We start from the raw sequence: 11,360 nt of genomic DNA on the forward strand, positions 1-11,360 counted from the left end.
AAATCAGTTATAAAAATGGGATATCACTACAGACCTTACAGACATTAAAAGGATAATGAGAATATAAACAACTTTATACCAAAAATTGACATTTTACATGCCAATATTCATGCCATTAATTTGGAAAATGTAGGTGAAATATACAAGGTTTTAAAAAATACAATTTACCAAATCCACAAGGAGAAATAGAAAATACCAATAGGCCTGTTTGTATCAAAGAAATTGAATTTGAAATTAAAAACTTTTTCCATGAAGAAAACTATAGCCTCAAACGTCTTCACAAAAATTTAAGGAATAAATAATACTGGTCTAAACAAATGCATCAAGAGACTAGAAGAAGAGGGGAAACACCCAAACTTATTTGATAAGGCTTGCAAAACCTTGATACCAAAAGCTCAGAAAGACATTACAAGAAAGAAAGGTTACTGGCCAACATCTTAGGCTGGGAAATCTAGATGAGCACATGGTGAGCCTACTGGGTAAATAGTAACAGTCACCACCACAGTACCCATTAAATATCCCTTTCGTTTCTTCTTTCCACAAGTAGAACACCTTCAACTGCTTCTTATGAAAGACGATCCAAAGTCCAGTCTGTCACTGCATTTTGTAGTACCCTCCATCAGTAATAGATGTGACTTCTCTTAGACTGAAGACCTGTGAACTACAAAAGCAAGTAGTCTGCCTCATACTCAGGACAACAGACAAATATTCAATGATGGAGCAGGAATAGGATAACTTCGATAAGCACCCCCATTCGAAAAGGGGAAAACTGAAGAGACCCACAGTAGTTACTGGTCTGCAGATAACACTGGTATTACAATGCTGAAATACCAATGGGCAGATATTACAAAGGATGCCTATCCTGGGGCAGAAACTCTCTCATCCATTGTTCTTTGTGATCTTTGGCACCACCCTCTGAGTGGCTTCCCCCTAGACCCTTATTCTCCCTGGCTACAACTAAAGAGGGAGTTGGGCAGAAGGCTCTCCTTAGGGGCTGTGCAACTTCCTGCCAGAGGTTGTTCTGAGGCTTAACTAACGGACTCATGCTTTTCACACAGTCTTGTGGTTTTTTGACAATACAATTTTCTCAAAAATTTGGAAAGCTTCTGATCTATTTGCATCCTGACCGTTTCATTTGCCAATATCCCCACTTAACATTCCTTTTGTAAGACAGAATTTTCAAATTTGCTTTATTCTTTTATCTTCTTGCCCCCAAGCTCTCTCTTTCCATGTGAGAGTGATTTCCTTGAAGCTAGCTAGAACAAAGGAACACATTCTTTATCAGATATTTTCCATGATTCATTTTAATCCACTGAGACATTTTCTTAGGCCTTTGTCACTCAAAGCCTTTGAAAATCCCATCTTACTATTTGGAAACTAGAAGCAATCAACTTTTCTAACTCTGCAGGCCTCACATTCTAGATTTTGTCTATTCCATTAAATTTCTGCTGGCAAAACAGCCAGTTCTCTTCTGTTTGTTTGTTTGTGTTGTTTGTTTGTTTGTTTGTTCTGAAAAGCTAGAATAATTTGTTAAATGGCCCCTCTGCATCTGTGTCTCACGTAAATGCAAAGATTTGGTGTGATTTCTGCTGAGCCTGTGCAAGGCATGTACTCTTAGATATCTGAGCTACTCAAATGAAGGAAGTGTACAGTTACTGAAATTCAGTGACCTTTTCCTTCCAGAGTGAACCTGACATTTTACTATTACACTAGGTTGTTATATACCTATAGTAGAAGCTGTGAGTGACCTCTCTGCTCTCCCCTTTGGTCACTGGTGTGTTCCTTTCTGGGTGTGGGAACTTACTCAGTAAAAATAAACTACTTGAACCCAAATCCTTGTTTCAAGATATGCTTTTAATAAAATCAAAATTATTCAAACCTGCCCAAATGAATAGAAAACAGCCAAAGCTATGCACTCTAGCAAATCACTCAATATTCATATATTAGTATGTTGTTGGCCAGGATTGTGAATCTTATTGTTAAGGGAAAGGGACCAAATTTATTGTGCCTCTGTTCTTTATTTTATTTTAAATTGAGATATAATTTGCATATCATAATATTCATCCTATTAAAGTGTAAACTTAAGTGGTTTTTAGTATACTCACAAAGCTGTGCAACATGTCAACATAAGAAATGTCCAAACCTGTAGAAAATTTTAATGAGTTTATTTGAGCCAAACTTAAGCAAAATCTCAACAGATTGAGAAAATGCTCCAGAGAGCGGCAGTTTAGCAGCTTCTTTTATGTCTTAGAATAAAAGGAGGACATGTAAGGAGGGTTACATGAACTCCATTAGTGGTAGATTAAGAGGGCAGGAGGAAGCAAAGCGGGAAATCTCTGGGACTGGATAAAAAGTAAAACGAAGAGACATACACTTCTTTTACATTAGTGGGTACAAGGTTGTTTGTAATTAACATTTACAGCACATAGAGATGGAGATGGTAGGTGGGAAACAAGGTAACAATGAGGGGTTCTATGTTCTCCGACTCTGGTGTGCCTGAGGAGTCTGGAAAAGGAGATTACTCTCATCCAAGTCAGGGATGGTGTAGATGCCTGATCACTGCACTGTACACCTGAAGCTGAAGCTGAACAATAATGAATGTCAACTACAATTTTATTTACACACACACACACACACACACACACACATATAGTTACAAGAAGTGGAGTGCAGCATTAGGAATAGAGACAGTGGAAATGTAATGGCTGTGTGCGATGTCAGAGGGGTAGTGGATGGGGGAGGGGGGTTGTCACTGTGTGAGGGATAGAAATGATAAACGTCTGTTACATTGTTTTGTACACCTGAAAGTAATAAAAAAAAAGGGAGATTACTCTGACATTTCAAAGTTATGTTATCTGAGATGCAAAAAAGACAATAGACAGGCTCACTTAGGTAAAAACTGACCTTTGTTAAAGAAGCTACAGGTCTAGAAAGTGACTGCCATGACTACTCACCATGACTCTCTTTTAGTTAGGATTTTTTATGTTCAGAACATCCTATGTGGTTACTTTTGGTCTCTGAGTTTGTAAGTCCCACCACGCAGGCCTCCCCTGAGCTTTTCAGGTTTAGTGTGTGGCCCCTTTTACATCCACAGACAGGAGGAGGTATCATGGTTAAGTGTTGTGGAATCTGGAGCTGGGCTATCGGGATTCAACTCTTGGATCTATTACTTAATAATTATATTGCCTAAAGTATAGGGGTATTGCCTTAACCCCTATAAGCTTCAGTTTCCTCACCTATAAAGTGGGGGTTAAGTAGCACCAACCTTCTAGCCTCCTAGGTTTATTCTCAAGATGAAATTAGACAATCCATGTAAAAACAGTGCAGTGCCCAGCACCCAATAAGTGTATAATAGATGTTACCCAATGTTAGTTAAAGAGCTGGAAAGAGCTGGAAAATAATGGGACAGGAAATAAAACCATACAGTGAATGTTATTGCTGTTAATGATATTCCTTCTGCATGGCAGATAAGAAACGTGCTTGTCTAGGGCCTCCAAGCAATGGCAGGAAAATGCAGAGTCAGATAGATGAGGTGCGAATGGGCCTATTTATGTGAGATGCACAGGCATCTGATAATGGTTTTAGCTCTCACAAGTGCACGGTCCAAGTCTCAGATGCTCCCCTAAGGACTTCGAAGAATTGGAGTGCAATGTAAACAATCACAATTCTGCCCACAGGAGAGAGGAGCTGCCTGCCCCATGGCAAGAAGCTTGGACTCCACTTTGACTGCCTCTGATATTCCAAAGCACTTGGCTCTGTGAAACCCAGGAGGAGGGACTAGAGAGAACCCAGCAAGTGTAAGTCTATCAGCACGACTCTGAGGGGGCCTGGACTATGGGCTCTTGTTGCTGCTGCAGCTAAGAGGTAATGCTGCGAGGGGACCAGAGAGATAAAGTACTCACCTGAGCTATGTGTGGTCAATCCAGTGTTTGGATTCAGGGTCTTCATCTTAGAGGTGACAGAGTACAGTGGTTAACAGCACAGATTCTGGAGTCAGACTGACTGAGTTTAAACCCCAGCTCGTCCTCTGAGTTCACTGTGTGACTCTAAACCAGTCACTAACTCCTGCAAACCTAAGAGTCGTCATCCATAAGTTAGGATTTACATTATTTTTTATGTTGGCTGTCTTCTATTTGCCCCTCCCTATCTACTCTACAGCCTTCTTCTCTACATGCCCAGGTCCTCCATCACTCTCTGGCTCCCAGTTGTGTCCAAGAAATGGGCAGATGGGAGGAGAGTGAAATCTTGGTATTTATTTTCCTCGATTCCACACTGCTCGGTTGCTGAGGGTTGGTTGTGACCCTCTCCCAAAAAAAAACCACAGCTACTTTTCAGGCAGTCTTCTCCTTTCAGCTTTCTCCAAAAGTTCCAGAAACCACTGCCTCCTCTTTCCTCGTCAGGCCTGGCATGGTAACAGCTCCTCATGTCACTAGCCCCAACGTACTGAAACACCCCTTGTTTCTTTCCCTAAAGTCTCCCTGCTTAATCCTTTATTAAATGCTTTTTAATTACCCCACTTTTGAGTATGCCAGGATCCTGACTGATACAACCACGTGCTTGCAATAGATACCTCTTTAGATGGTCAACTGGCTCTCAGTGATTCCCTGTTTTTCTGAGAACAGCCCTTACACAAAGGTGGGGACCCCCCCCATGGCCATATCTGTGCTACATGGCCCTTCAACTTGATTGGCCCAGGGATAGACACCTGACCCAATGTGGGCCAATCAGATTCTCCCACAAAGGAATGTGATATTTGGAGCAGAATGATAACAGGCACAGCACCAAGTTTAATCCCCAAATCCACCTTCTGGGGATCCTACAAAAGCAGGGAAGAGTGGGTTCCTATCCTTCCCAGTTTTTATTTTTCAACTCTTCCTCCTATTCCATGATACCTTGTTATCCTTTCAATACATGTCTTCTTTACTTGGCTAACCAGAGTTGGGTTTTGGTACTTAGAGTCTAAAGAACCTCAAAAAGCACAGCACCTCACTAAATTTTAATGTGATAATATAGGCAAGGTTTTTAGCACAGTGCTTGGTGAATGGTGAGCTCTCAATAATTTGTAGCATTTATTATCTGTAAAAGTAGAGTTAATGACAGTATAAGAAGACAAGCCACAGACTGGGAGAAAATATTTGCAAAAGACACAGATGATAGAAAAACTGTTACCCAAAATATATAAGGATCTCTTAAAACTCAACAATAAGAAAATGAAGCTGGTTTTTAAATGGGCAAAAAACCTTAACAATCACCTCACCAAAGAAGATATGCAGTTGGCAAGTAAGCATATAAAAAGATATTCAATATCATATGCCATTAGGGAATTGCAAATTAAAACAGCAATGAGACACCACTACACACCTATTAGAATGGCCAAAATCCCTGACAACAAAATTTGCTGGCATGGATGTGAAATACCAGTAACTCTCTTTCATTGCTGGTAGGAATGCAAAATGGTACAGCCACACTGGAAGATAGTTTGCAGTGAGTGTCTTACAAAGCATACTCTTATCATACAATCCAGCAATTGTACTCCTTAGTATTTTCTCACATGACTTGAAAACTATGTCCACACAAAAACCTGCAGATGGATGTTTACAGTAGCTTTATTTATTTATAATTGCTAAAGCTTGGAAACAACCAAGGTGTCTTTCAGTAAGTAAGCAGATAAACTGTGGTACATCCAGACAGTGGAATATTATTCAGTGCTAAAAAGAAATGAGCTATCAAGCCATAAAAGGACATGGAGGAAACAAATGCATATTACTAAGTGAAAGAAGCCAATCTGAAAAGACTACATACTATATGATTCCAACTATATGACATTCTGGAAAAAGCAAAACTATGGAGACAGTAAAAAGATTAGTGGTTGCCAAGGGTTAGTGGGACAGAGGGATAAATGGTCCGAGCATAGAAGATTTAGGACAATGAAACTACAGTAGTGGATACTATTATACAAACGTGGATACACATCGTTATACATATTTGTCAAAACCCATAGACAACCAAGAGTGAACCCTAAGGTAAACTATGGACTTTGGTGATAATGATGTGTCAATGTAGGTTCATTGATTGTAACTGATAGGTCGGCCAATAAAGGAACGTGCATGGTCAGGCAAGTTAAGAAAGTTAATTGTGAGAAAGAGAAAGTCTATTTTATTAAGAGAAAGTCTATCGGGCTGAGCAAAGACAGCTACACAGTCCCGGCTGCATGTCTAAAGGAGACTGCTGCCCCGAGAGAGGGGGTGAGGAGGGTTTTATAGGGGCTGTGCTGACAGGTGGCATTGTTTCAACAGAAAATGCTGACTGCCTGCAAGCCAGTAGCTGTTTTTGTGGCGTTTTCTGTTATCGCAAGTTTGGCTCTGTCTGCAGGTGCAGGCCAACAGACATTTTGTTGTTTTCTTGCAGACATGGCTCTGTCTGTACGTCAAGGTCTCTGAGACCTAACATTCAGAGACCTAACAGTAACAAATGTACCACTGTGGGGTAGGATGTTGATAATGTGGAGGTTGGGGGTGGGGTAAGAGCTATATGGGAACTTTTTGTACTTTCCATTCAGTTTTGCAGGGAACCTAAAACTGCTCTAAAAATGAAGTTCACTAGATTTTTTAAAGCGGAAAAAAAATTGGAGCTAATAATTGCCTCACAGATTTTGTGAAAGTTAAATGAGTCCATGTGGTCTCTACTAAACTTTAATGGGTTCCCATAGGACTCAGGTCTGGAAAGTTAAATAGAAGTTCGAAGCAAATCTGAAACTGGTTCTAACTTCCTGCAGCAGAGAGAATAGCAACAGTCCCTCCGACTGGTGCAGTCCAGGACTTAACGTGTAATTTGGTCTCTTTGTGTTTCCTCATTTGGAAACTGCCTTGCTCTCTTCCAAGGGAGTCTTGTGAGACTGTCAATCAAGTCATGAGGAGGAGATGGGGCAAACGATGGAGCTGGCCGGACAGAGCACTCCATCCCCTAGATACAGGGAAACCCAAGACATCTAAGCAAAAACCAGTTGGAGTCCTCTGAGGAATTGGTTGAGCTACTAGGAGTCTCTTCTAAAGTCGCAAGCTTAACGATCCTAAAAAGCCTGGAGTTTCTGGAATTCTTTCAACATATGGAGAAAATGTGCTAGAAAAGAAATGCAACATAGAGGAAAGTCATCCCAAGAGATAGAAGAAAATAGAGAAACAGATTCCTGGCAAATTTGGGGGTTTTCTTGGTTCAGCTATGCTAGAAGCTAAAACCTGAAGTTTTCAGTTATGAAAGCCAATACATTCTCTTTTTGTCTAGGCTAACTTGAGATGGATACCTGTTATCCACAGCAGAAATAGTCCTACCTATCATATAAGCCTTTCTTCTAAAATATTTAGGTACTTTCAGAGTTATTTCCTTTATCTTAGTAAAACCTCTGGGAAATGAATGGGTGCTGAAAATTTTCTTTCCATTTTTTCTGGTACAGAAAAGTAATATGTTAAGAAGCTTATCCAAATTTACATAGCACGTCACTGTTAGTGCCAAATGTAGAGTACCAGTCCTGTCAGGGCCATTTTGTGATTTTCGTGAGCTCCCGACATTTTTGCCTTCATGAGTTTCTTCCTCCATAAAGTGATATTTTAAATTCCATTGTTTGAATGCATTGGTATAAAGACAAATATAATCCTAACTTGATTCATTATTACATATTAATTATTTTTAAATTCCTTTTTTGTTCTGTGTTAAAAGAAATTAAAACATTTTCATGGGCCCTCGGCCCTACTGAGTCTAATGGATAAATGATCCTGAGTCTTATTTGCAAAAGAAAGTAGAAAGAAGTATGGAAATGAGATGATATATATGAATATACTAAAGTACTCTGTTAACCATAAGTCACTGAAAAAATGTAAGGACTATTAATGACTAAAAAGGAGCTCTCAGGAAAGTAATGTAAGTGTGTGGCCTTCATATGTGGTCATGAAATGGTTAAACAGTAAAACTAAGTGGCTACAAAAGGGGGGTGCTTCTGCTAGAAACCCAGAGGATGGGGAATCAATGACTTTGGGCAGTAAGGAGCCTTTTGCAAGTAAGCATCCACCCTTGTCTGCTGGCCCCATCTCGGGGCATGGCCCAGCATGAGGCACAGCTGAGGAGATGCCAGTCTTAAGCACAGCTGGAGGCTGGCAGAGACACTCAGATGTGTCTAGTCCCTGCTCTCCAACTGAATAAGGCTGGCAAAGGCCGCCTAGAGGGTTGCGGGCCAGGGAAGAACTTTGGGAGCAAAGCTACAAAGCAAGTTTTTATCCAGGTGGCCATAGGCAGCATGGAGCCAGAAGCTTGGACCAAATGTCAGGAGCAAAAGGTAAAGTGAAGCCAAAGATGAAAAAGAATGCCAGGTCAGGAACAGCAGGGATCAGGAATGATCCACAGTGTATGGCGCTGTCAGGAGAGGTCCAGGTCCCCAGCTCTGAACCAGGGGGCACTGCAGGCCTGTTTTAATGTCGTGCTGAGTCAATGGTATCTTAAGCAGTCCATGCGGAGCCAGACATACTGGATGAAAATAAACCTCCTCCAAAACATAGCCACTGAAGAGTTTCTCTTTTACTGTGAACTTTGAGCAACTGCTATTGGAAAGATTGGAAATTGCCCACTCTTGATATTAAACCCCATTTCAAGAAAGTAAATCATTTCCATGCAGACAACATAGTATGTGGCCACCTTGAAACATAGAACAGGATTAAGAACTAAAACCAGGCTGAGGCAACACAAGAAAAGGATGCTGACAGAATCAGGACTGTGGGGATTTGCCCGCCGCATCTGGCTATTGTCACAGTCCCCTTGTGAAGAGCGATTAGCATCAATCACTAAAAAACACTTCATCTTCTTTGTGATCACTTGCGTGTATATACATTTGCTGAAATCCTCTTGTAGAGTTCTCATCTCCTAGTGTCAGCTTAGTCATTCTAGATGAACCTTTGCATTGCCATTGTAGAGTTCCAAGAGAAAGCCCTTCTCTGGATATGGTAATAAAAAAAAAATACCTGTTATTAGAGAAAGACACCTTGGCCAGGTGAGTTCGAACAGGTAGTCACTGCTTAGATCCTGGTGCCTAGATTGAGCAGACCAGGTAACGACTCGCCCCACCTACATCCTTAGAAACTATAGACCAAGCCAGAATGTTAGAGAACAAGGCCTGAACAGGCCTCATTACTATGTGGGTGTGCCACATATTATATAAGCACATGGATTAACTAAGAAGCAGGGTTTGGACTAAGAACTGGGTCAGATAAGAAGGGGCCCAACAAACAACAAGTACACAGATCACTAAGTACATGGCACGGGAACTTGCCAGCCAGCTGTGCTGTGAAGTCAATAAGAATGTGTTGCTGGGAGATGCCCAGTCTCTGCAAGATGACGGAGTGTTTTTCTCGCCGTGCCTCTTCCATGTGTCACTAAAGGAGTGACAATCCCAGTCCCAGGATAGCAGTCATGGAGGGAGGTAGCTTCCATGGTTGGGGGGCACAGCTGGCTTGTGCTGTCCGGGGGTAGAGCCTGCCCTGAGGGGTACGCAGTGGAGGAGGACAAGCAGGTTTCCAAAGCGTGATCCCCCACTGCCTTAGTTCTGTAAACATTCTGTAGGAGCAGTGTGACCCGTCTAGAGCATCAGGTCACTCGTAGAAGAAATGTGCTCAGGCGCACGGCTGCCCTTTTGGCCTTCTTCAAAAGGTTCAAGTTTTATCTCACCCTCTCTTTTTCTATAAATATGTTTGTTGCTATTTTTATTTTTGTTGTTTCCCCGAAACCCAAATCTTCAATAACCACAGAGAACCATGAAGGCAAGGAAACTGTGATAGTCATTTCCCAGACTATAGCCCAAAGTCCTGCAAAGAATTTGTGTCGAAGCATCTGCTTTGAGCCACAGACCACAGATTTCAGTTTTAACATGGAAGCAAATGGGCTTCTTTTAACAATTATCTTTAAAAAGAGCCACAAAGGAGCATCCTGCGTGTCACAGTCCTGGACTGTCCTACACAAATGAGAGATGTGAATCAGTATGTGGCTCAAACAACATACCGCGTCCTTCCTTTGATAGCCTCAGGCCACCCTGTCCCCCCAGCCGTTCTGAGTGTCACGATTGCACTTGATGGAGCTGGCTGACCACGTGGAAAATTACCCAAAAGAAGCTGTGAAAGATAGTTGCACGGAAAGTTACATAAGGTCACAGTGAAAAACTGTGCTGCTTTGGGCAAAAGAACAGAGCAACATCTTTGCAGAGCCGAGCCACTGAGCCAGCTGCCCACTTCTTGTCTTCACCTTTACTCTTCAATTTCTGCTCACTGACCCTTTATAAAATTGCCAGACTTCACGTAATACTCTGGCCTAGAGTGAGGAAAGGAAGTAAAAGTTCAAGAGACCATTTCAGAGGTGTCTGTCCTGCCAAACCCTCTTCTCTGAGAACTGACCCTGTTCCTCATCCCTTTAGCTTAACTGGTTATTCATTCATTTTTTGCACAAATATTTATTGAGCGCCTACTATATTCCCAGCCCTGTGGCATGTGAAGATACAACATATGAACCAGACAAATGAGGGCTCTTCCTTACAGAGTTAATTTTTTAATAGGGAGAGTTCGATGATATGTAAGTAAAAAAATAAATTGACGAGATAATTTTGTATAATGATATTTGCTATGAATTTTTAAAACCACAAATAAGTCAAAGTGATGTTCTAGAAGTGATTTGGGAGAAGGGCTACCTACTCTGAATAAAATAGACTAAAAAAACCTCTCCAGAGAGGCAACCATGAACTTACACATGAATGATGAGGAGATGCAGCTGCAATGAATATTCTGAGCAGAGGAAAAGCAAGTGTGAAGGTCCTGGGGTAGAAATGGTAGAGCAACAGAAAGGCCAGTGTAGGTGAAACCTGTGAAACAAGGAAGCGTGGAAAAAGAAATCCGCAGAAGAGCAGAGGCCTTGGTAAAGAACTTGGGTTTTATTTTAAAAGCAACAGGACATCACTAGGGAATCTTAAACAAGGGAGTGGCATAACCTGATAGGATATTTTTTTAAGTACAAACCCCTTTCATATTTTAGTTTGCTACTGTACAGCTAATTTCTAATTTAAAGACATTGCTTACAAGAAAGGTTAGGAAGTTACTCCAATCCATTCATAAATCTAGTTTTGACTGAACTTTTAAATAACTTTTGATAATTAGTGCATCTTGGCTCTTGGATTTCAAATGAGATGAAAGAATCTATTTTCTTTTTTATTTAGAATTACAGAAGATTTAGCCCCATCCTAAGAGTTTCTCCCAATGAGACAAACACTTTGGAGAATTCTTTAATTCTCACAAAGAAAACACATGTTACCATATTCTCCCATCAGTGAATTTTAA

This window comes from Rhinolophus ferrumequinum, chromosome 11 (assembly GCF_004115265.2).
Source record: "Rhinolophus ferrumequinum isolate MPI-CBG mRhiFer1 chromosome 11, mRhiFer1_v1.p, whole genome shotgun sequence".
Lineage (NCBI taxonomy): Eukaryota > Metazoa > Chordata > Mammalia > Chiroptera > Rhinolophidae > Rhinolophus > Rhinolophus ferrumequinum.